The sequence below is a fragment of the Dasypus novemcinctus genome, chromosome 4 (genome assembly GCF_030445035.2).
Source record: "Dasypus novemcinctus isolate mDasNov1 chromosome 4, mDasNov1.1.hap2, whole genome shotgun sequence".
NCBI classification, from domain to species: Eukaryota; Metazoa; Chordata; class Mammalia; order Cingulata; family Dasypodidae; genus Dasypus; species Dasypus novemcinctus.
The window spans coordinates 874,389-898,986 of record NC_080676.1 but is presented as its reverse complement, the minus strand read 5'-3'; the positions used below and the strand labels follow the sequence as shown (position 1 = coordinate 898,986).

General features: G+C 39.4%; 1 pseudogene; it reads left to right on the top strand.

Annotated features, from left to right (window-relative positions):
• LOC101430650 (thyroid receptor-interacting protein 11-like) overlaps positions 1-17,291 on the top strand; it is a 132,607-nt pseudogene extending 115,316 nt beyond the window's left edge.
• Positions 17,292-24,598: the final 7,307 nt, after the last annotated feature.

Below are 24,598 nucleotides of genomic sequence, written 5' to 3'. Positions count from 1 at the left end.
ACTCATAGGACCCCTCTCCACCCTTCACCAGAACCCTCCCACTCTAGGAGTTTTTCCTCTCCAGCTGTGTGACTGGCAAGGTTCAGGGAAAGTCAGGGCTTCTCACCCTGGGGGAGGAGCAGAACCATGCACTTTTACCTTGAGCTTTCACTCTTCCTGTAGTGCTCTCTCTGGGTCAATGTCCAGCAGCCTCCTGCTTTGTGGGTTCCCAAAACAGCTCACTCAGGCAGGATTTTGTCCCCACTCAGCTGTTTCTTTGTAGGAGCGATGATATGAGTACACTTACTGACGCCATTCTCAGAATTAACCCAGTTCTCCTAATTCCTCATCCAGAACTCTTTTCCAAAGCTAAGGTATGGTTAAGTGCATGACTTGGCAAATGTATCAATTGAGACACTTATATTTAAGGTGAAAAAATAATCCAATGTGACCCTGTTTTATAGGTTTGGGGACAACGGACTTCATGATAAAAATTAGACCACTATCTTTTGTAATTGTTGTTCGTCTCATTTGACCAGGTATCTGTTGCCAGTCAGGAAACTAGTTTATTCAGAAGAATAGTTCTTGCACTCAGGCAGTCAACAATAGGATTTTCTGACCATTTGTTAGATTCTTTCAACAATGGAATAATTTGAAATTGAAGTCGAACTCCTGGGTTGTAATCCAACTCTGAGTCTTGAGTAGACATATATTGAAAGAATTTATACAAATTGCCAATAAGCACAAGAAAAGATACTCAACATCAGTCATTAAGGAAATGCAAATGAAAAACATAAGATAACATTTTTAACAGGTAGCGTGGAATTTTGTACACTCTCCCCATCCCTTACATGAAGATTCTGAGGGGCGTTGATTAATGACCCAAGACTTCAAATTCCGAAGTGGTAGAGTCAAAATTTGGATGTAGGCATATAGTCACTACACTAATATTCTGAACTACTGAATAACACTTATATCACAGGCATGGGTCATTAGTGACAATAAAGGAATTTCCATCATCTGTATATATGCATGTGCTCTAGACAGTTCTTAAACACTGCACTTATTCATTTGGTATCCTCAGGGGTCACATAACCCAGGTTTGCATTAGGTACATTTTACCAGATATTTACATATCATTATTAGTTTGGAAAGCACAGAGAAAGCCCAAAATGTTTCTGATAAACTCACAAATCCTGAGACTTGTGAGCCATCAATAGAACAATCTTGCCAATCTCCACCAGTGCTGGGTCACAGCTCAGTACATGGCCCAAGTAGACAAGTAGCAGGGAGATATTTTCATCTACTTGATTACTTTATCACCACGAGCCATACAAATGATTATTCTGTGAGTACACATTTGAGGAACAGTAACCAGTAAGAAATCAAACTCCTCTTAGAAGCTTCATGTTCATCACCCTCATTGCATCTTTCCTGTACATCTTGGATAAAGAATCAGTGCTCATCTCCTCAATACAGTCTAATTAACTGTCCTATAGTAGGCTGGTTCATTTAAGCATGGAGAATCACATCACTCAGTGAATAAAAAAATACAGTAATGAAAGGAAACATGAAGGAAAAATATCACAAATTTAACACTGGTTACTTTTAAATGGTAGTGCATCCATATTATAAAACCTCTATAAGACTATCCTCATGACATATCTCAGTGACTCAATACAAAGAATAATTCACCTAGAATTAAGTCCAGCCCACCAATATATAAAAAGAAAAATACTACACAATAGATGAATATTGTAGTAGAAGTATTTTGTATTACTGGATATTGAAATGATCTTGTAAAGTACAAGAGGACACTGACAATTAGCCTTGATTCAGAAGAGGAAGGAAGAGTGATGGAACCCTGTGATTGAATAGCATCTATTTAATACTATTTGTAGATTGGACATATCAGGTTGCTCTTGGATGCTTTTAGCTACACGGCCAAACATTCTAATTTATCATTTGTTTCCTGTTCCTCCTCTCCTTTACCATCCTTCTTCCACCAAAAAGAATGGCCCAGTTCAGAACATTCCAGGCTTATTATCCTTTGTCTCCATATTTTCTTGCCCATTGCAAAGCCATGGCAGCTGTCTGAATAATCCATGAACACCCCAATGTAGTGACAGTTACTGTGTCCTCCTAACAATCCCCGGGGGCCAGCTGGAGGAGCCCCCTAGTGACGGGGTAGATGAAGATGTTCCATCTAACTCAAAGGTCAGGCCACCCTTTCTTTTGCTGATATAAAATTGCTGATTTTAGCATTTATTTATTGAGTTAAGGTATGAAAATCAGACCAAGTAATTATTCATGATATATACAATTTTCTTGATCAGGGTGTTCATTTGGAGCCTGTTACTAACTTATCCCTTAAACAAAAGGAACAGCAAGGAGTTACCTGTTAACAGGGCTAGTTTTTCCTCTTAGGATTAAGATTTTCTTGCCAACCTAAATTCCAACCTAAATAGACAGATGCATCAAACAGGAAAAGCCTGTACCTTTCCACATGTGCATGTTACAGTTACTTTAGGGGCATTTCATTGGACCCACTTTTTCTCATCTTCTTTCTAAAGGCAGCAAAAGAGTAAAATATTCATGCAAATACTACACAGCATCTAATTGTAAGTGGCTTCAGGAGTAAATGAAAATGGTATGTATTTTGGTATCAGTTACTGTGGAGAGAACTCTAATTTTAGCTTCCATGTGGGCATAAGAAATAGGGATGTGCCTCTGTTTTAGCAGAAGACAAATGGCCATGCACTACAGGACTTGGAAGCAGCTGTGTTCCCTTTAGGTGGTTTGGGATTTTGCTCATATTCCACCACAGTCACACACTTTACATAACAATGGGCTTCAAAAGAGGCAGGAGGAGTGGTTTTAAGAATCTTTCATTGAACAAAGTCCTGTATTTTAGTCTCTTTGCAGGTTATTTCATGCTGCTTTGGGATGTCTTTAGCTAAACACCAATGACTGCTTCCCTAGTTATTGCTGCCTCTCCACAGCACTGTCCTTCCACTCCTCAGCAGCTCACTTGTGCTTGTCGATTACCTACCTCCATATACCCTACTCGCTGCTCCAAATCAAGTAAGGCCTCATGACTAATCCAGTAGAAGCACGCCCAATGTACTAACTGTGACTCTGTGTCCTCCAAGCTCCCCGAGGACCAGCTGGAAGAGTTTCTAAGTGCCAGGGCCACAGAGCATGCACCATTTTACTCCAAGATGATGTCAACTTTCTTCATCTGAGGTAGAACTGAGGCATTCTTCATTTCTTTCTTTTCCCATCTAATTCAGACATGAAAATTTGACCATGTACAGTATAGGGGGGAAGTACAAATGTCTGGTGGGTCAGTGTTCTGTGGGCATATATTAGCTAATTGCTATGTCAAGGGGACAATCAAAAAGACAACATCAGGTTATTAACTATATGGTAGAAAGATTTCCTTCAGCAAAAATATTTTCTACTTGGATTAAAAATGTTGGACTTAGTAATCAAATGGACTTGAGAGATGCATCATCCAGGACAAACTTCTCTCTTTTCCTGATGTGTCTCCTTTCCTTAACTTGTATTCTTTCCCATCCTATATTCTAAAGTCACCAAAAGGACAAAAGCTCTGGTAGCACTGTACAGTGAGTTCTGACCCTGACAGTGTTTTCTTCTCTATAATTGCATCCAGCTCCAAGAGCAAGCAACAATGGTAGGTATTCTGAAATCTCACTAGCTGAGGAAAAATCTACACATTAAAAAACATGGGTCTTTCTTGCTCATTTAGTATCAAGAGGTTCCTGATTACAGCTTCCTGGTGAGAATGAGGACTGGGGTGTGGTGAAAGGAGTGGATATTCCAGGTAAGACTACAGTCATGTTTCTTAAGAGGCTGTGTTCTGTTTATCTGGCATGAGTTTGTGTGCACAGGAGTGGTGTGAGATTAGATGTGTATGTTTGTGATGTGGTTCTCAGAATACATATGTTTGATTCTCAATGGGCCTATGTGCAAATGTGTGGCCCTTTGTGTGTTTTCCTGGATATTTCACCCACTAAACAGGACAATGGCTAGTGTCAATGTTCAATATAAACAATCCCCCAATATTTCTTAATGGATATGCAAGTATGTCAATATTATCAAACTATGTACTAAATAAGTGTGGTTTACCATGTGTCAAGTATACCCCAACAACTCTGCAGAATATCCCATCAACACTGAAGAAAAGATTCACAGAGCTCTACAGGGATAAAACTGTGGTACAGGACCCCTCTCACTGCAATGTATTACTATATCTTGGTTTACTAATAAATCTCACCTCCATGTAAGGCTTAATTGCCCCTCATGGCATTTTCAATGGTCATGATGAAAGAAAAGCAGACATATATGGCCATTCATTAACATATAGGACAGGGAAGACTTGAGAAGGGGAGTACAAAGTATTCAAAGCTGCACATCTAGCAAATACAGACCCAGGCACTGGAGATACTAGGGGCTTAGATTCCTAAACCATGCCCTTTCTATGAAGAGGCCCTGCTTGGCAGGGTCTCTAAAGTTCTAGTATGACTTTGCCAACATTGGTCATTTTAATTCCTGGTATGGAAACCCACAGGGCCAGTGCATCTGCAGCAGATTGCAATTTTTGCAAATTTTCAGAAGCCCAGTATCCATTTCTGCTAGAAGTGGTGATAGTGACAATACAGAGAACATTTTCATCCTTGTAAAATGATCTCCAGGGAAGCTGCCCAGAGTCTAGCACTAGGTCCATTCTTTGAATTCATCTTAGTGTGTATATCCAGTCAAAATTTCAGGATGGGAAACAGACTTGGCCCAGTGGTTAGGGCGTCCGTCTACCACATGGGAGGTCCGCGGTTCAAACCCCGGGCCTCCTTGACCCGTGTGGAGCTGGCCCATGCACAGTGCTGATGCGCACAAGGAGTGCCGCACCACGCAGGGGTGTCCCCCGCATAGGGGAGCCCCACGTGCAAGGAGTGCGCCCGTAAGGAGAGCCGCCCAGCGTGAAAGAAAGTGCAGCCTGCCCAGGAATGGCGCTGCCCACACTTCCCATGCTGCTGACAACAACAGAAGCAGACAAAGAAACAAGAAGCAGCAAATAGACACAGAGAACAGACAACCCGGGGAGGGGGGGAATTAAATAAATAAATAAATCTTAAAAAAAAAATTCAGGGTGATAAGGTTGGAGGAAAGTGCTGTAATTTTCCAGCTAAATGAGGCAGTGAGAAGCTGAGGGCAGATTCCTTCACCTCCTCTTCCACATTTGCAAACTGCCTGCAATGTCTTGTTGAATGCCTGGGTCTCCAGAAAGCACAGGGAAGGTCTTAGCACTCAGGCTAGGGAGCCAGGTTTCCTATGGTAGCCAGCATGGCCTCAAGTGGAGAAGGGAGGGTGGAGGCCCTATTTCCAGTAACTATCCTGTGGATGTTTGTGTTCCTGAAAGACTGGCTTGCAGATCGGAAGTATAACTCCACCAGTAGCGAAGACAATGACAATCCAGGTAGGTAACAATTCTCAAGGAAGGATCTAATGGAGAGGATTCCAGGATCAGTAGTTATACCTGGTGCCAAATCCAAAATGCTGGATTCAGAATTAAACCTAAATTTCATTACATTTGAGAAAGGTTTGGTTCTAGCTGCCACTTAAGCACTAACAAAGCCTAGTAGGTTTTTGTAGGACTTGGGTGAATGGGATGTTGGACTGCTTCACACACTGGCTCTCTCACTGAGCTGGGGTTCTAGAATTGAGCAGGCCCATGATAGAGCCTATAGACAGCAGGGCCATGGCTCCCCTGCTGCCCCCTGAAACCAATGCTGCTGCCAGGCATCTCTGTCCTGTCCCTCACACAACATTCATGTCCCTCCCTGTACCTTTCCTCAGGCTTGTCAAAGCACCCAAGGTACCCAGTGCTACAGAGGCTTGATGAAACCATTTCTTTAATTGGCCACACATCCTGCATAAACCCTATTATCTCACATGTAGGATAAGGGAATGTGGACAACTTACTTCTAATCCCATGTTCATCCACCCTAAAGTGCTGGGAAACCTATGGAGGTGTTGGGAGGACAAAGGTCTGCACATTCCTAAGGTCATCCCAGGCACATGACAGTCACTTGATTTGTGAGGTGGGTGGTAGCTCTCTTCCACAGGACCTCATTCAACTCAGATCTCTGAGAGTTGCTTCTGGAGATGGGTGAATTGGTAAGTGATCAGTCTATTGATTGGAGAGGACAAAAATATACACTTGATCATTCCTCCATGTTGTCCAATGGAAGAACAACATGAATGGAGACAAGAAGAAAGGAAATAAGCACGGATAAGGAGAGAAGAGAGGCAGGGAGGTTCTGAGCCAAGGAAGATGAGAAGCAAAGTAATATCATGCTTAGAAAATCAAGGAGACAGTGACTGCTCTCTTAGAGGTCAAGGAAGATATGAGCATTTCTCCCTAAAATTAGAGCATGTAAGGTCTGGAACACAGACCCTAGATCTTAGGTAAACCCCACAAGGCACAGGAGAAGCAATTAAGGCTCAAAATCAGGGTGAGATGAGGATATAATTGTATCCTAGAATTAGGTCATGTTATGACATCAACAATAGGAGCTAGAGCTCTCCTTTCAACCTGAACTTTCTCCTTTTCTTTTGCAAGGCCACCCCATCACCATTACTGCATTGGTACATTCAGAAACATTTTTCATGGATGATGAAGACTCAGACATAGAGAATGGCAACTTGCATGTAATTTATTTCCTCTTTCTGCCTATTTTTTAAATGTTTCTTATTTGTAAGCATTTCTTTGTAGCTCTTCCTTTCCCCCCTCTTTATATAATTATCTTGAAAGACTTGGTCTCTTCCAGGAAGGTGAAGTCATATGAATGACAATGTTTTTAAACATGTCACCACCTTCCACACCTATTATATTTCAACATTACACTGGTTTCCCAACCTACTCTGCACCATGAATCAACTCATGTAACCCAGAATGGCCCAGACAAGGAGCTATGCTGGAAGTCAGTTATGGGTTTGGCTCTCCCCTCACAGGGGTAATATTGCACATGTGGCTCTGGAAATGCAAATGTGTTCTCCCAGCAGCTGTCTACACTCTTTGAAGAGGAGAAGGAGCCTCTTTGTGTCAACTCTCTTTTCCTGGAAAACACAGAGGGCATCCAAGATGTCAAAAGAGAAGAAGAACAGGAACAGGAAATGTTGAGTGTGGCACAAGTAGGATGAGGAGGGGAATGGAAACAAGTCAACTTACAATCCATTCATTCTTAACTTTCTCTTTGACACTTCAGGGAATTCAGCCTTCTTGAGGAGCTTACTGGAGAGGCTGCAATAGTGTGGGAACATGGAGGTGGAGATGAGAATTGGATGGTGAAAATAAGTGCAGGCATGTGAAGGATGTCCTGAGACCCTCTCCCCAGGGACTAGAAACCCATTTCACATAACCCCTAATTTGCCCATCCATGGCTCCTTAATTTAGAGTAGAGGGCTCTAGCACAGTTTAGGAACAGAGTTTGCCCTCCTGATCCCCTTAAGGTCAACCATCCCCTCTTTATTATTGAATGTGGCGGACAATGTGGAGTGACATTGAGTGCCATCTATTCAGGTCTCAAGGGGGTAAGGTGAGTTAGACTGTTAGTTTGCCAGGGCCGCTTTAGCCAATACCACTGGCTAGTTGGTGTATACACAGGAATTGACTGCCTCAAAGTTTAGGAGGCTAGAAGTAAAATCTAGGTGTGAGCATGGCCACGCTTTCCCTCAAGCTGATGGCAGTTTGCCAGCAAACCACAACTCCACCTCTCCCTCTATTATCTATCATCTGTCTACATCTGTCCCCTCTGCTGCTGCTCATGAATTTCTCTAGACTTGCTCTCTTTGGAAGGACTCCATGCATAAAGGACTAAAGCTGCCCTGTAGCAGGCTGGCATCACCTTCACTAATAAGATTTCTGACAATCCTATTAACAGATGAGGTTACTTCCCTAAGAGTGGAGGTGAAGGTGAAATCATGACTTCATGGCTGGACTGACTTAATCCATAATAACAACAGTGATGCTCTGGGGTCCCTCTCATGCAAGCAGGATAGCTACTGTGGCCTTGTTTTCTATCTCAGTGGGATCTGACTCTCAGTTGCCCAAGGCATGGGGTTCTGAGCCTCTGTATTTCCCTACCCAGACACCAGATGAGCTCACACATCTTTTCTTAAGATGCAGGTCTTTAGAATTTCTCTATGTATGTAGAATTCAAAGAAACAAAACCTGAAGGAAATTTCCCTGCAGAGCTAAGTTGGGTGAGAGAAGCAGGTAGGATTTCAAGTTACTAATTCCCCCTTATTATTTTGTAATATTGTAATTATTAAAATAACTTTTATTATACTATAATGAGGAGCGTTTTGTAATATTTACATTTTGGAATATATTAATGTAAGAAATTTGTTTTTGGTGTCACAGTATAACTTTTTAAAAATGGAAAATGACAGGTAAGCTTTATGTTTGATTTAGATTGAAACTGTTGATTAAGAAAAGGAGGAACTCTAGGAATCTGGCCTTTTTTACAGTGAAACTTTCATGACTGAACTCTGTTGAAAATTTATAAAGTGTTTGTCATAGTCAGCACCCCATGCAAAAAGCAGCAATAGGAATTCAGTGCCTCCTGCATCGGACTCTCAGGGGTATCAAGGACCTAAGGTCACTTCCCCAGGGTCTGAGGTGTCTTCTGGGCCATGCAACCCACCTCAGGTAAGCCCCAGCTCCTACCATCTCTGTCCCACCCCAATGATTCCAGATCCTGAATTTGTGTTGCAGATCTTACAACTGACAGCTACAAAGACCCTGAGCTGGAGGCCTCAGTCTGAGGCTGAGAGGAGCTGGAGGTCTTAGTGTTTGGAGATGCCTCAGTGCTCACCCTTCTACTCCATTCAGAATGAGCCAATTTAGTGACTGTTTAGTTTCACTTCAAAAGTTTAGGATGTTTTAGAAATAGGCTTTATGTTTAATTTTACTTATCTTATTAAACAATATTTGGATCTTTAATCAAATAAATAAACACATATATAGATAAGCACCCTAAACAAAATTAGCACTATATGAATTATATTGGGTCTCCATAATGGCCCCCACCAAGGTCATACCCTCACTCATAGAATCCTGTTAGTTGAATAAATAATGGTAAATTGAGTGCTTATCATCTGTCCTCCTGTCAATGAGTTTCAGCAATTTCATTTACTGAGCTCGGTTCACTCACATGGCCAGGGTCATGCCCAAAATATCAATCTTTGTCTAGTAGAATAATTGGATTTCAATGTCTTTTTTACTTTCATTTCAGTGTTGCTGGATATAAAATCACAAATCACATTTCTTTCCACAAATATATTGCCCTATTTGCATCTGGCACAAAATCTTGTTCTCAAAAATGTTGATGAGATTCTAATTACTTTGCATAATGCATGTATAAAAATTTTTTTGTTTTCTTTAACCCAGGTAATTTTCCTAGAATATGCCTTTCTTTTAGCCTGAGTCAGTGCTCAATGTGCACTTTTGATATGCAGCATTGTAAGAAATGAAGATTAGTTTAGTTTTCACATAAAGGAAGAAAATATTGATTAATGTAACCTGGCAGCCTACTGCCTCAGTCTCTCATTCCCGGGTTAAACAGCAACAAAATAACCAGCTTAAGCCAGTACTATAGGCAGTAAAAAAAAAAAAAAAAATGCCCAAGAAAGAGCTAGGTCAATACCAAGTCAGCGTAAATTCAACTCCTTATTTGACAAAGGGGAGCAGATAAAAACCAGAATGGTTGGAATGTGATGGGGAAGCAGTTAATCACAAACTTTTGCATGGGAAAGTTAGATCTCGGATAGGCTATAACTTCTGAAGTAGCCAATCTATGGAGAAACAGAGGAAGGGCTTGCGTGCTAGGCTTAGGGGTATAAATTATGTCATTTTTCTTTGTTCAGCATGCCAGCCACGTTTTCTGGTTGTGCGCCCCTTCTTACAAAATTGAGAATAAATTCTTTTCTTCTCCACAATCGGGTGAGGCTTATTTTCTTCCAGAAGATTTCTTTCTAACAGCATCAAAGAATTTTACATTTAAAAAAGGAATGGTAATTTTTAACATTTGTTTCAAGTCTTTGAGCTAGTTTTCTGGTTCAGACACTCTATACCATTCCTCATTGTACTAAGTCAGGGTTCTCTATGGAAACAGAATCAACAGGAGGTATCTGTAAAGCGTATGAGATTTTATAAAATTCTCTTATGTATAGTGGGGATACATAAGTCCATATTTTGTAGGTAGGCTGCAAAGCAGAGGCTCTTGTGAAAGTCCAATGAGATTCCCAAGGGACACTGGCTGTCTAAAGAGGAGCTGGGGAATTTTCTCTCAATGCTGAAATCACTTCCCCCTTTTAAGGCATTCAATTGATTGGATAAAACATTACTCATTCCTGAAGGCAATCTCCCTGGTTGATTGGAGATATGATCAGCCATCTATGCAGTAAACTCATTGATGACTTAAGTCCATAAATGTCCTTATATTACAATTAGCACAGTGCTTGCCTGACCAAACAAGTGGGCACAACTCCTGACCAAGGTGACATGTTAACCAAATAATCCTACTGACCTTTTGACTTTTTTTTCAAATCTTTAACATTCTCCAATTTATTTCTTTTGAGCACTGATTTTTACCTTCTCTTTCTACTTAAGCATTATCATATACATTACATTTAAAATTTGAACTGATATTTTTCCAATTTTCTTATTTCCTAAAGTCTTCCCTTTCATTTTTTGAGATTAAAAAATTATGATGTTTTATCTATATTATTTCATATTCTTAATGCCTTTATGTGCTTTGAGAAATTTTATTTCAGTACAAAATATAAATTAGGATAAAGAGCTTTCATTCATTTATTTGGGGTTACTCTGTACTTACTCCTTCAGTTCTTCAAAAATCATAAAAATGTAGGTCTCTTACAATTAACTCACATTCCAGAATTTCAGAAATACATTCACAGGATGCCTATAACCTGGGGACTTTCTGCTACTCACTAAGTGGATGGACATTTGTGGAAGTCATTCTACTCTGTTCATACCTGCATCTATAAAACCCACTGCTAACATTATACTCAATAGTGAAATACTAAAAATCTTTCCCATGAAGTCTAGCCAGAGAAATTTTGTAAGAAAAAGAAATAAAGTCATTTAAATTGGAATGGAAAAAGGAAATCTATCCTTATACACAGATGACATATTTTAAAAAGACATTCCAAAGAATCCACAACAATACTAATGTAACAAAGACATTAAGCAAACTTGCCTTGCATGAGATATACACACAAAAGTCAGTTTATATAATACAGCAAAAAAACACCACAAATGCATTTTTCTAAAGTCCGTTCAATTAGCCTCTAACAAATAAAATACCTAAGAATGAAATTTAATTAAAGGCTGAAACACTTGAGCACTAGCAAAATACCTGAATTAAACTGAAGACCTAGATATGGTAAGACATTGAATGTTCAAGGATAGTAAGACTCAGTAATGTTCTAATATCAATACTACCCACAGGGAACTACAGATGATTCAATATAATAGTTATAAAAATCCCAGCAGCCATTTTTTTTGAAGTTGAAAAACTGATTCTCAAATTTAAATGGCATTGATTATTCTTTTGAGTAAGCAAAACAATCACTTTTCTCCCTTGTGAGATTGGGATAGATTAATTTATATAACATGAGGAGGGCTTTTGTTGAGATCTGGCTTAGGTAGGAATTTGTGGGATCTTCAGGGATATTGGGGTTCACAGAAATTTGGGCTATAACTCTCCCTGTTAATGGAGGGCTGCTATTTTCCTGTAAGTCTTATGGGGACTGAGAGGCAAGAATGTGGAATATCTCTGACAACAGAGCCGTATTTCTCCTTTGGGGGATTTTCATTCAGACTGGGTGCAGTCTTGGATTTTCAGAAGAAAGTAAAGGTCTTTGAAAGAATGAATAATTGACCATCTCCCCTCACCTGTATACCCTAAATCATAGGATCTGCAGTGAATTAAATATGAGGAAAGGTATGAAAATTCATTCAACATCACTAGTGACCAGTAAAGTTCATAGGAAAACTAGAAAGTCTCACTGCTCCATCTTCTGGAGTGCACATGATCTAGGTGAGGAAGGACTGAAATAGGAAGGTGCACACTCCAGGCTGCTGAGGGAGTTGTTTAGATCTTTAGTCAGGGAAACACCTGTTGTTGACCACCTCTAGAGAAGTTCTCATATCACTTTTCACCCCCAGAATTTCTATTTCAGTTGATTTTATACTTCCTAGCTCTTTAACAATGTTCTCTATTTGGTGAGACATCATTCTCATGTTTTCCTTTTACTCACTGAGCAGATTAAAAATTGGTAATTTTGAGACTTGTCTGGGAAAATGGCATCAATATAGGTGTGCACTGCTCAGCTCTTCCACAAAAATGGCAGAGAGGGGGCAGGGGTCTAACCTGAGTGACCTGTTTTGGGAATCCACAGCAGGAGGCTGAGGCATGCAGGCATCATTCAGGAGAGAGCTGGACAAAGAGATAGAGAGCCCAAGGGAAAACCATGAGCTGCTCACCCCTGGGGCTGGAAAAGGTGGTGGGCAAGCCCCACCCTCAAGGCAAATAGCCTCCCTGGACTCCCTGGCTCTCAAGGCCAGCTGAGGGGAAGGGAGCATTCCCTGGAGGAAGGGGGTCTGGTGAAGGGTAGAGAGTGGTTTCCTTTCTGTGGGTTTGGGCACCTCAGCCCCCTTTGAATCTCCGGCGGGGGTGGGGGGTGGCACACAACGACACCAGCCAGCACGGAGGTGGCCCTGGGGAGAGGGGAGGGGGAATCTGCTCAGGCAGGCTGTCACACCCAGCGACCCTGGGAGAGAGGTGTGTGGCTAAGGGGGGGGCGGGGCAGAGACAGGCACCTAACTAGCCCAGCCCCTGAAAGCTGTTAGAAGTCCAACTGCCTAAGGAAAATGAAGGCAGGAAGAGCCAGACAAGCTTTCATTAGCCTATTTCACTTACAGAGTTGCTATAGCACAGTAGGGGAATTCCTGCCTTGCATGCAGGTCCCTGGTTTGAACCCTGGTACCTCCTAAGAAAAAGGATTCAGAGAGAGTAAGGCACACAGCTAGCACCTCATGATAGGGGACTTATAGACTGAGTTTCTATTATTTTGTTTTATGGTTTTTGGATCTTTTCTTTTTCATTTTATTCACTAAAACTGGGTACATCACCTGTGGAGGGCAGGCTGCAGGGTGACTGATGAGCACCAGCAGCCTCAGAAGGTCTCTAGGGGGCAATGGGGGAATGCTGCTTTTCCTGGGTTGTTTCTTTGTTATTCTTTTGTTTCTTGTTTGCTCTTTTACCTTTCTTTGTTTCCTCTTTTCTTTCACCTATTTTCAAAACCCACTTTCTCTTGTTTCTTTCATTTTTCTGTCTTCTGACTTCTGTTGATTTTCTTTCATTCCACCACTTCTTGCTTGGTCTTCATGTTTCTTTTTTTCTCTCTTCTTCCCCCCCCCTTCTATTCTCTTCTCATCTGTTCAGCTTTTTAATTCATTCTATCTTTTTCCCCTTATTAGACCTCTTGTTTTATTTTTTTCTACTCATCTGTCTGGACTTTAAATTCATTCTTTTTTTCTCTATGCTTCTTGTTTTATTTTCTCTATTCTAATTCTATTCTTATTCCTTTGTATTTTTTATGACTTTATACTCATATTAGTTTCTAAGTTCTTGTACAGTTCCTCTTATATGTTTTTTGTCTTAAGATTACTATTATTCTCCTTCCCTTATCTCTTTCCTTTTCTCTGATCCTTATTTTTCTGTCAAGGGAACACAGACAACTGCAAGGATATAGAATGAGAGGAACCAAGCATCAAAAAATACCCTTGCTGCATACAAAGAAACAACAAAATAAAGCCCTACAGTAGAAAGAGAAGTTAAATAAGCCCATCAAGATAAACAGATGCCTAGACACAACAACAAATTTAAGAAACATGAAGATATGCCCCATTATAATGAACAAACTAAAAACAGGTGGAAGGAAGCAGATGTGGCTCAACTGATAAGAGCATCCACCTACCATATAGGAGGCCCAGGGATCAGTACCCGGGGCCTCCTGATCTGTGTGGTGGGCTGGCCCACAGGCAGTGCTGCCATGCGTAAGGAGTGCTGTGCGACACAGGGGTGCCCCTGTGTAGGGGAGCCCCAAGCACAAGGAGTGCTCCCCTCAAGGAAAGCTGCCCCACATGAAAAAAGCACAGCCTGCCCAGGAGTGGTGCCACACACACACGGAGAGATGACACAGCAAGATGATGCTACAAAAGAGACACAGTTTCCTGGTGCCGCTTGACAAGAATGCAAGTGGACATAGAAAGCAGACAATGGGGAGGAGGGTGGGGAGAGAAATCTTTAAAAAATAAATTGGTAGAGATGCAAAATGGGGGACAACTAATCAAGGATGTCCAAACATATATCATGAATCAAATTAATGAAGTGAAGGAAGAGATAAAGGATATTAAGAAGACAGTGTAGGAACATACTGAAGAAATTGTAAATATACATAAAAAAAAAAAACAGACCTGATGATGATGAATGGCACAATGCAAGAAATCAAAAGTACCCTGGAAACACATAACAGCAGATTTGAACAGGCAGAAGAAAGAATCAGCAAAGCAGAAGACAGTACAGCTGAAATCAGACAGAACAGAAAGATAAAAAGAAAAAAATTCAGGAGGGACTAGGGATTTGAATGACAACATGAAATGCACAAACAGGGACAAGAACAGATAGATGCACAGTAATGTCCATAGTTGCATTATTCACTACTGCCAAAGATGGAAACAACCCAAATGTCCATCAACAGAAGAATGGATAAACAAATTGGGCTATGTATATACAATGGAATATGCTGTAAGGAAGAATGCAGTGTTAATACATGGGATAACAAGGATGAATCTTGAAGACCTTATGTTGAGTGAAACAAGCCAGGCACTGAAGGACAAATATTACGTGACCTCACTGATATAAATTAACCAAATTAAGGAAACCCACAGAGTTAGAGTCTGGAAGATAGGTTTACAGGAGACAGAAAGGGAGAAGAAGGTTGTAAGCCAAGGTCCATATGAGAGAAACCTATGATAAGATGGATGGGAGTAGTTGTGCAGTGGATGGGCATGACAGTGCTGGATGGGCAGTGATGCTATTGGGTTGGGTGGTGCTGGTTTGTGAGGGGTTAGGGAGGGTTGGGTGGGTTGGTCTGTCCATGGAACTAAGGGAAAGGTAGGGGGAGGGAGCAGGTGAATAATGGGGATTTGCCGGTATGTGGTTGAAACTACAATGTTGGGAATGTTATTTTGGCAAATATGGCAAGGGAGGTTTACCAGTTTAGGGAGTTGGATGTGGGGAGCATGCAGAACAGGGTGCACCTGGGGAAGGCATCTAGGGAGTGTGTTGCATCAGTGGGTACAGAGCCATATAATGAGTGGGAAAGTGTTGGACTCCCATCCTGGAGAATCCTGCGATGTTCTCAAATAGAGGCACAGGAGTCTCTCAAGAGTATGGGTGATATCTAATAGGAGAGGACAGATCAGTAGGTCAAGCCCACAATGCTGTTGTAAGTAACTATGAATCTTGTTCTTCAAGTGAGGGGGAGGGAGGAATAAAATAGATGGAACATGGGGCATTTTTGGGGTGATGGAATAGTTCTACATGGCCTTGCAATGTTGGCTACAGGCCATGTTAAATTTCATCAAAATTAAAGTTGTATGGTCCCAAATATAAACCATATCATAAATCATTGACCATGTTTAGTGGCAATGTCTCAATATTTATACACATCAACTGTAACAGATGTATTGTTTGTTCATTTCTTCTATGTCTTCAGTAGAGGAAAAGGGAAAAGGGAGAGGATGTTGAGTATAGGGAATCCTTTATATACTGTATGAGAATTCATTGTAATAAAAGTTTCTTTGAAGACAAAATGAAAAAAATAAGACACTGGGGGAATAAATGGAAGAAAATGTCATCAAACATATAACGTAACATATCTTACAATGATGAAAGGCATAATGTCAAATATTTTTTAAATTTTTAAATTTTTTTATTATTTAAAATTTACTATTAAATTTTTTGTATTTTATTTGTTATTTTTAAAACTATCATTTCCTTTTTACTATTAATTGTATTTGGTTATTTTGTTGACTTCATATTTGAAGAAGTTTTGGATCATAGAAGGGTTACAACCATGGCAGGAGAGGATGATTGGTGTGAGGTATCATTAATGGGGGATGCATGGGAGGAGGTTCGTCTGGGGCAAACCTATGAGGCATGTGAATGTGTGCAAGTATTCATGGGGCATTGTCACAATGGGTGGAGATTCACACATAACTGAAAGAATATCAAATTCCCATCCTGGGGAGCCCTATCACATTATTTAATGGGGCAGCAAGAATCCCACAAGTACAGGGGCTGTGACTAGTGAACGAGGATGGACCAATGGCAGGCCCTTGAAAATGATGACTGTACTTATGAAACTCTACTTCTGAAATTGAAACAGCATAGTATTAAAGGGTACCTAAGAGTTATCTCCTGAGTGCCTCCTTGTTGCTCAAATGAGGCTTCTCTTAAGCCAAACTCAGCAAATAAATGCATTACATTCATCCCAGCATGGGACATGACTCACAGGGATAAGCCTCCCTGGCACTGAGGGATTACTACCAAGCACCAACTAGCAATGCTAGGAGGAAAAGACTTTGACCAAAAGGGGGAATAAAGACAAATGAGTTTATATGGTAAGAGACTTCAAAGTGAGTCAGGAGGTCATTCCAGAGGTTATGCTTTTGCACAGCTCATCAAGATTTCATTGACTGCCAAAATCAACACTGCCTCAAACAGCAGGGCTCCTGAGGGCTCTGGAGACATCCAGACACTATAGGCAGGGCAGACAGCTCAGGTTTGACATCCTTCCAGCAGGCCCTACTTTGGAATTTATGCTCCCCAGTGTAACAAAGGTGGACTGAGTTGTGGTTTCTCTACACATGGTTTTTCCAATCTTTCTTTCTGAACTTATAGTTAGTACCAGAGATAATAAAAGTATGTAAATCTTTGGGCTGTTCATATGCCAGTTGGGTCCTGAATCGCAACAGAATTGCAAGACCTACTCTCGAGTTCATTGGTCTCACCCAGGAGAACAAGGAGATGATGATGGACAAGGACAATCCCAAGGGACAGAGAGGGCCTGCAACTGCAACCAAGATAGTCCCATCTGTCTGCCTCATGGGATCTAAGCCCCACCTCAATTAAAGGACAGAATGGACTCACCATCCCAGAATCCTCAGGATTGGTGAATGAATGATGGACTAGAGTAGACTTAGTGGTATTCTACTACAGACTTAATGTGATTCTAGTAGTGGAAGAACTTTTACCACTGATGTGGAGGCAGTGGCCACTGGAAGTTCTGAGGGGAGGAGGAGGGGAAAATAGGTGTAATATGGGGTATTTCCCATTCTTGGGAATTGTCCTGAATGAAATGGCAATGACAGATACAGGCCATTATATATCTTCTCAAAACTTACAAAATTGTGCAGGAGAGAGTGTAAACTACCATGGAAATTATAATCCATGCTTAGCAGCAATGCTCCAAAATGTGTTCATCAATTGTTACAAACGTACCACACTTATGAAGGATGTTGCTAATGTGGGAAAATTTGGGAGGGGTGGGGAAGAGGGCATATGGGAAGCCCCTATATTTTTTATATATCATTTATGTAATCTAAGTTCCTTTTTAAAAAAAATAGAAAAGTATATAAAAATTGGTAATTTGCAATTTTTGTCTAGTGAGTTCAAAATCTGGGTTTCCTAAAGACTCATTTATATCACCTTTTCCCTCATGTGGGGGGCATTCTTCCTTGTTTCATTGCATACTCTGAAAACTGGATCCTTTGGATATTTTAAGATGGCCAGCCTGGCAATCAGATTTTCCTGAATCCATGGTTTGTTGTGACTGCTTTTTGTAGTTGTTTGTTTGTTTAGTCAGTTTTGGGCACTAATTATGTGAACTCAGTGTAAGTTTTCATGCATAGTCACCGAAATCTCTGTCCCAATAGCTTTGTGGTTACACAGTGAATGGGCAGAAATTTCCACACAGGCCTAAGGTCAAAAAAAATGTCAAAGTCCTTGCAGATATGTTATATCTTTATAACAGAACACAGGTTCAACACTTAGCCAGTATATTGATGTGGGCTATGGGTGGAAGGCTCTTTGTCTCTTCAGAGATAACTAAGCTGTTTGACTTGTGAGTGTGGAACGGTAAGAGGCTGCAGTCCTGCCCTTAGGAAAAATGGCAATAGGCTCCAGTCCCAGGAAATGTTTAACAATGCAAGGGCTATAAACTTTAAGTATTTAGGGGAAATGCAAAAAGTAAATATGCTAAAAGTTTATCTAGAATATCTGGAGTCCATGCTAAAAGCTTACCAAAGATGTGGAAGATATATGCTAATTGAAGCCTATTAAGAACTGAAACAAAGGGACCATTTGGCCTTTCCTCTCTGTATAAAAGACGTTTGAAAATCTTGTTCAGGGCTCAGGATTCAAACTGAAAGCTCCCAAGTCCGGCCAGCTGTCAATAAACTATTTTTCCTTCTCAAAATCATTCCTGAGTCCTGGCCTCTCTATACTCAAATAATTGAACTTCTCTCAAATTCTACAACAATATGACTCCATAACCCTACACATATGGTTTGTACAATCTTAATGGTCAACCACAGGTGAGAGCTTAGAATATCTTTAGGTCTTTTCTATGCATGCACCTGGCCCTTGTATGCACACAGATTCAAGATACCCAAGAATATATTGCAGCTTTTCAAAACCTTATTAGACAAAGCACCTCATTCCTCAGTCTACCTTCAAAGCATTTGCCTTAGTCTTTTGCTGCCCCAACTGCAATCCTGTGAACCATGTGGCTGTAACTAGTCTATATACCTTAAATGTTCTGGAAAAATACCTCCCAGGTAGAAGCCTGAGCACTGGAAGGGTTCTGAGTTAGGTGAAATAAATGCAAGTCCTTTGAGATGGACCTACAGGGAGTTACCATCCAAGTAAAACAATCAGCTACAAACCATTGAGAATAAGGTCTTTTCTACTTCTTCTGATATAGATTATTGTAACAGCAATGCAAATGTCACCTTCAAAGCCATTACCAAGCTGATGAGAAGGATTGGACCAAAGTAAATGAAAACAATCCAAACCTCTCACACATTTTCATCACTTTTTAAAAAAATCATGATTCACAGTTCCCCTGGTTGTTGTATGCTTTTGTTTAGTAAAGTTTTCTGAAAATTTTTATTTTGATAGTTTTGTCATTTACTTGTAGCTCTTTTGGATTGACTTATCCCAGGACTTCCTAATGCAATGTGTGGTGTTGTTGTTTAGGTGGTCTCTGGGCATGAACCCAGGACATCATATATAGGAAGCAGGCACTCTACCACTGAGCTACATCTGCTCACAATGAGTTGCTTTTTTCATTTGTTTTTATGAGGTACTGGGGTTGAACCCAGGATGTGGTACATGGGAAGCAGGTGCTCAACTACTTCAGCTATATCTGCTGTCCCCAGTTGACTATTTTTGCTCCTTTAAAAGTTCCCAGGCCTTTAAATTTGAACATATTGTGAAGGACTTTCCCTATATTCCATGCTCTGAATTTCCAGACTTATATTTCTGCAGTTCAGTCTTTTGAGGGTTACTCTTTAAACAAAGTTTTAGAACATCCTAAGAATGGTTTACCTCTTCCCTCAGTTTCTCTCATTCTGCCTTTGTCAGACATCTTCTACTGCTATGGGGATAGGAGGAAGGGTGAGAGTTCCTTTATAGTTAATTGTTTTTTTTTTTTTTTTTGTCCTCAAATTTATTTTTGACATTTCAACATTCTCTCTCTAAAATGTATGCTGAGAGTGTGGCTGTTATGTAAATTTCTTGCTGTGCTTTCAGGGAATACTATTACTTTTAGAAAAAATATTGGAAGGAAATCACCTAGACAGCTATCATTGTTCTTATGTAACCCGAAGAGTCTGTTTCATTCTATAAAGAGATATTCACAGATAGACTCCATATAAAGAAAAGCACTTTGGGATCCACAATATTTTTGAAAACTGTAAAATGAATACTGAAACAAGGTATTTGAGAAAACCTGATGTATCTGAATTTGCAAGCTAAGGAATGGGGAGTCCATTTCTAGACCCCCTGATGCCTTAGGGAGGTAGCTTCTATGCTAACAGATTTATAATAGAATGAAAAGTCAGACATAGAAGAAAGCCCTGAAGTGCTGGCTTCATTCTGTGTAAGTCATTGAAAACTCCTCAAGGGAGATGAAGACAGGTTCTGAAAAGACAATTCCTACAAAGTACAAACCACTAGCATTAGCCAAAACTGCCTTTAGGAAAATTATGGCTCAACTAGTCACATCATTTGATACTGGTCCACTTATCCCAGGTCTTTAATTATGTGATAATTGTCTGTTAATGCTATATGCAGAAACGTAATTAAGCCACCAATTATAATGACCCTAAGGATAACAATAGAATAATATGGATTGAAGCTGGATTTCAGCCAGGGCCATTATTTGATTCCTAGGGTAGCCTATGGAGTATTATCTCTGTATTTCACATTAGGAAATGAGACCCATACTATTTAACTAAGTTGCCCAATTGATAAGGGCAGAGTCTGGATTTAGCCCTGACCCTGTGGCTCCAAGGCCCAAGATTCTAGTCACATTAGTCTTCTGACTTTCAACATCAGAAATGCTGTCAAAATATCATGGATAAAGTGTTGCAAAATCATTTCAAGACAAATCTTCACAAGACCATTCAAGTTTTTTTCCCCTTCATACATGTCATTAGCACTCAAAATACATCTTACTGCAATTTATATATACTAATCCTGAAAATTTATATGATACAGAAGAGAAAGCAAAGGAAATGAAAATCACAAATAATCTCTTCATTCAACTTCTTATACTAGTACCCATTTTTTCTCTAATATTTCATACCACATATTTATATGTAAACTGATAATTTAACAACATCATGAACTACATATAATATTTTACCAGCAGGTATTCCAGGTTTTTCTTTTGTGTGGCTCTTACTATATCAAATATTTGTTTTCAACATGCCACTGTTAAAATTCTATTCCATCATATTCATATACCAATCTCTAACCCAGTTTCAACAGATTTCTTGAGATAAATTTACATACAAGATAAACCCCCATGTAGTGGTTCTTTAGCATTTACCCCATTGCTTTAAACAAACTGTTATTTTGAAATGTCTGATGGGGAAATACCTAAATATATGTAAGAGACTACTTCTTAAGATTACATTTCTATGTCTGCACTCTTTATTAAAAGCTGTATTATAAAGCCACATAATTTTTAAAGGATTATTAGTATATAATTTACATAAAGTTTTAACTTTATTTTTTATATTTTCTGTTCAATGTCATAGATGAGAAAGAAATATTTACATCTGCATTAATCTGTTTGATTTGTACATATAACATAATTTCATTTCTGCTTGTTTTTTAATTTTAATTATTTTTTACTAAAGATATATACATCACAAAAAATGTTACATTAAAAAATATACAGCAGGTGGGCAAGATGGCATCTGAGTGAGTGCACCTCATAATCTCTCCTGCAAAGAAGTGGCTGAGTAGGGTTGAAGTCCTGCTGGAGCGGGCTGTTTCAGGAGCTTGCAGGGCAGGAGGTGTCTGGACGTCAATTTGGTGCTGCAGGGAGCGCTTCACATTTGCTGTGTTTCCTCATCCTCCATTTCCTCTTTTCTGTGTGTATTGATTTTGGCCACCTACACTATCCCCTTTCCCCTACATCTTACTATCCTCCAACATCTACTGTTTCTCTTATATTCCACCTCCCATTCTTTAGCCCCCAAATTGTATGACTTTTTATTTCTAATACCTTTGTTCTGTTTTCTGTCTTTTATCCACTCTTGATATTATTGGCTTTCTTTTCTCTTTCCCTCTTTCCTGAAAACACTGGCCTTTAAATTCATACTATATTCCTCCCCATATTCAGTTGACTGTCTCATTATAGGTACTCTACTTACTGCTATAACTCTACACAACTTACATGAGTCTAATATCCATTCTCGTAGATCTCACATTGTTGCTCTGTTAACATTTATTACCAATACTACTTTATACATTTTCTTTTCTTACTCATTTTGCTTTCCCTGGCCCTAGTATTTTCCTTCAAAGTGAACTTAGCCAACAACAAGAAAATAGAGTAAGAAGAACAAAGTGACAAAGAGAAGACATAACACTTACGCATGAACAAGTAATTAATCCCCAAGAGTAGACAAAGAAGCTAAGGAAATGATTAAACCTGTCAAGACAAAATGATGACCAGACAGCAATAAAAAACTACAAACCAAACCAATAATCAGGAAAACATGGCTGAATCCAATGAACAAACTAAAAACCAGGAAGAAGAGCAGAACATCGGACAAGTAATTAAAGTTCTCAAAACATATATTAGAGATCAACTTAATGAAGTAAAGGAAGAGATTAACAATATGAAGAAAACACTTGGAGAGAATACAAAAGAAATTGCAGTCATACACAAAAAGATAACAGATATGATGGTGATGAACACCAGTTCAAGAAATAAAAAATACACTCTCAGCAAATAACAGCAGATTAGAAGAGGCAGAGGAGAGAATTAGTGACATGGAAAGCAATATATCTGAAATCAAACAGACAGTAGAACTGATCGATAAAAAGATAGAAAAAATCCAGCTGGGACTTAGGAACCTGAAGGACAATGCAAAATGCACAAACATACATATTATAGGCATCCCAGGAGGAGAAGAAAAGGGAAAGGGGACAAAAGGGGTATTGGAGGAAATAATGGCTGAAAACTTCCCAAATCTACTGAGGGAAATGGATGTACATGTCCAGGAAGCACAATGTACCCCAAACACCATAAACCCCAACAGGCCTACCCCAAGACATATATTTGTCAAATTATCCAATGCTCAAGACAAAGAGACAATTCTAAAAGCAGCAAGAGTAAAGAGAACCATCACATACAAGGGCACCTCCATAAGATTAACTGATGATTTCTCATCTGAAACCATGGAGACAAGAAGGCAGTGGTATGATATAGTCAAGGTACTAAAAGAAAAAAATTTCCAACCAAGAATACTCTACCCAGCTAAGATGGAGAGTTCAAAATATTCACAGATAAACAGAAATTAAAAGAGCATGCCAACAAGAACCCTGTCCTTCAAGAAATACTAAAGGGAGTTCTACAGGAAGAAAGAAAAAACAGGAGAGGCAGAGTTGGAGGAGAGTGTAAAAGCAACAAAAAAGACAAAAAGAGAAGAAAAAAAATATGACAAACACAAGTCCAAAGAAAATATGGCTAACATAAATAATTCCTTGAAAGTAATAACACTGAATGTCAATGGTTTAAACTCACCTGTCAAAAGATTCAGACTGGAAGATTGGGTAAGGAAATATGACCCATCTATATGCTGTCTAAAAGAAACATATCTTAGACCCAGGGATTCAAGGAGATCGAAAGTGAATGGCTAGAAAACAATCTTATAAGCAAACAATAACTAAAAAAAGGCAGGAGTAGCTATATTAATATCAGACAAAATAGACTTTAAATGCAAAACACTAGTGAGAGAAAAAGATGGATACTACATATTAGTAAAAGGGATAATCTTTCAAGAAGAACAAACAATCATAAATATTTATGCTCCTAAGAAGGGTGCCTCCAAATATGTGAGGCAAACACTGGAAAAACTAAGTGAAAGAATAGATGCCTCTACAATTATAGTGGGGGACTTTAATACACCACTATCAACTTTGGACAGAACATCTCAAAAAAGAGAATCAATAAAGAAACAAAAACTTTGAAAAGTATATTAGAGGAGTTGGACCTAACAGACATATACAGATCATTACACCCTAATACAGCAGGATATACATTTTTCTGAAGTGTGCATGGATCATTCTCCAAGATAGACCATATGCTCTGCCACAAAGAAAGGCTCAACAAATTCAGAGCATTTATAATGGTGAAATCCTAAAATCTTTCCCTCTAAGATCAGGAACAAGACAAGGATGCCCACTATCACTTCTTCTATTTAACATTGTCTTAGAAGTACTTGCTCGAGCACAGAGGCAAGGATCAGATATAAAAGGCATTCAGATTGGAAAGGAAGAAGTCAAAATTTCATTATTTGCAGATGATATGATCCTATACAAAGAAAACCTTGAGAAGTCTACAAGAAAGCTTCTAGAACTCATAAATGACTTCAGTAAAGTCGCAGGTTATAAGATCAATGTGCAAAAATCAGTAGCATTTCTGTAAACCAATAATGAGCAAGCTCAGGAGGAAATCAAGAAAAAAATACCATTTACAATAGTCAATAAAAAAATCAAATACCTAGGAATAAATTTAACTAAAGCTGTAAAAAACTTATACACAGAGAACTACACAACACTGTTCAAGGAAATCAAAGAAGACCTAAATAAATGGAAGAATATTCCCTGTTCATGGATAGGAAGACTAAATATTATTA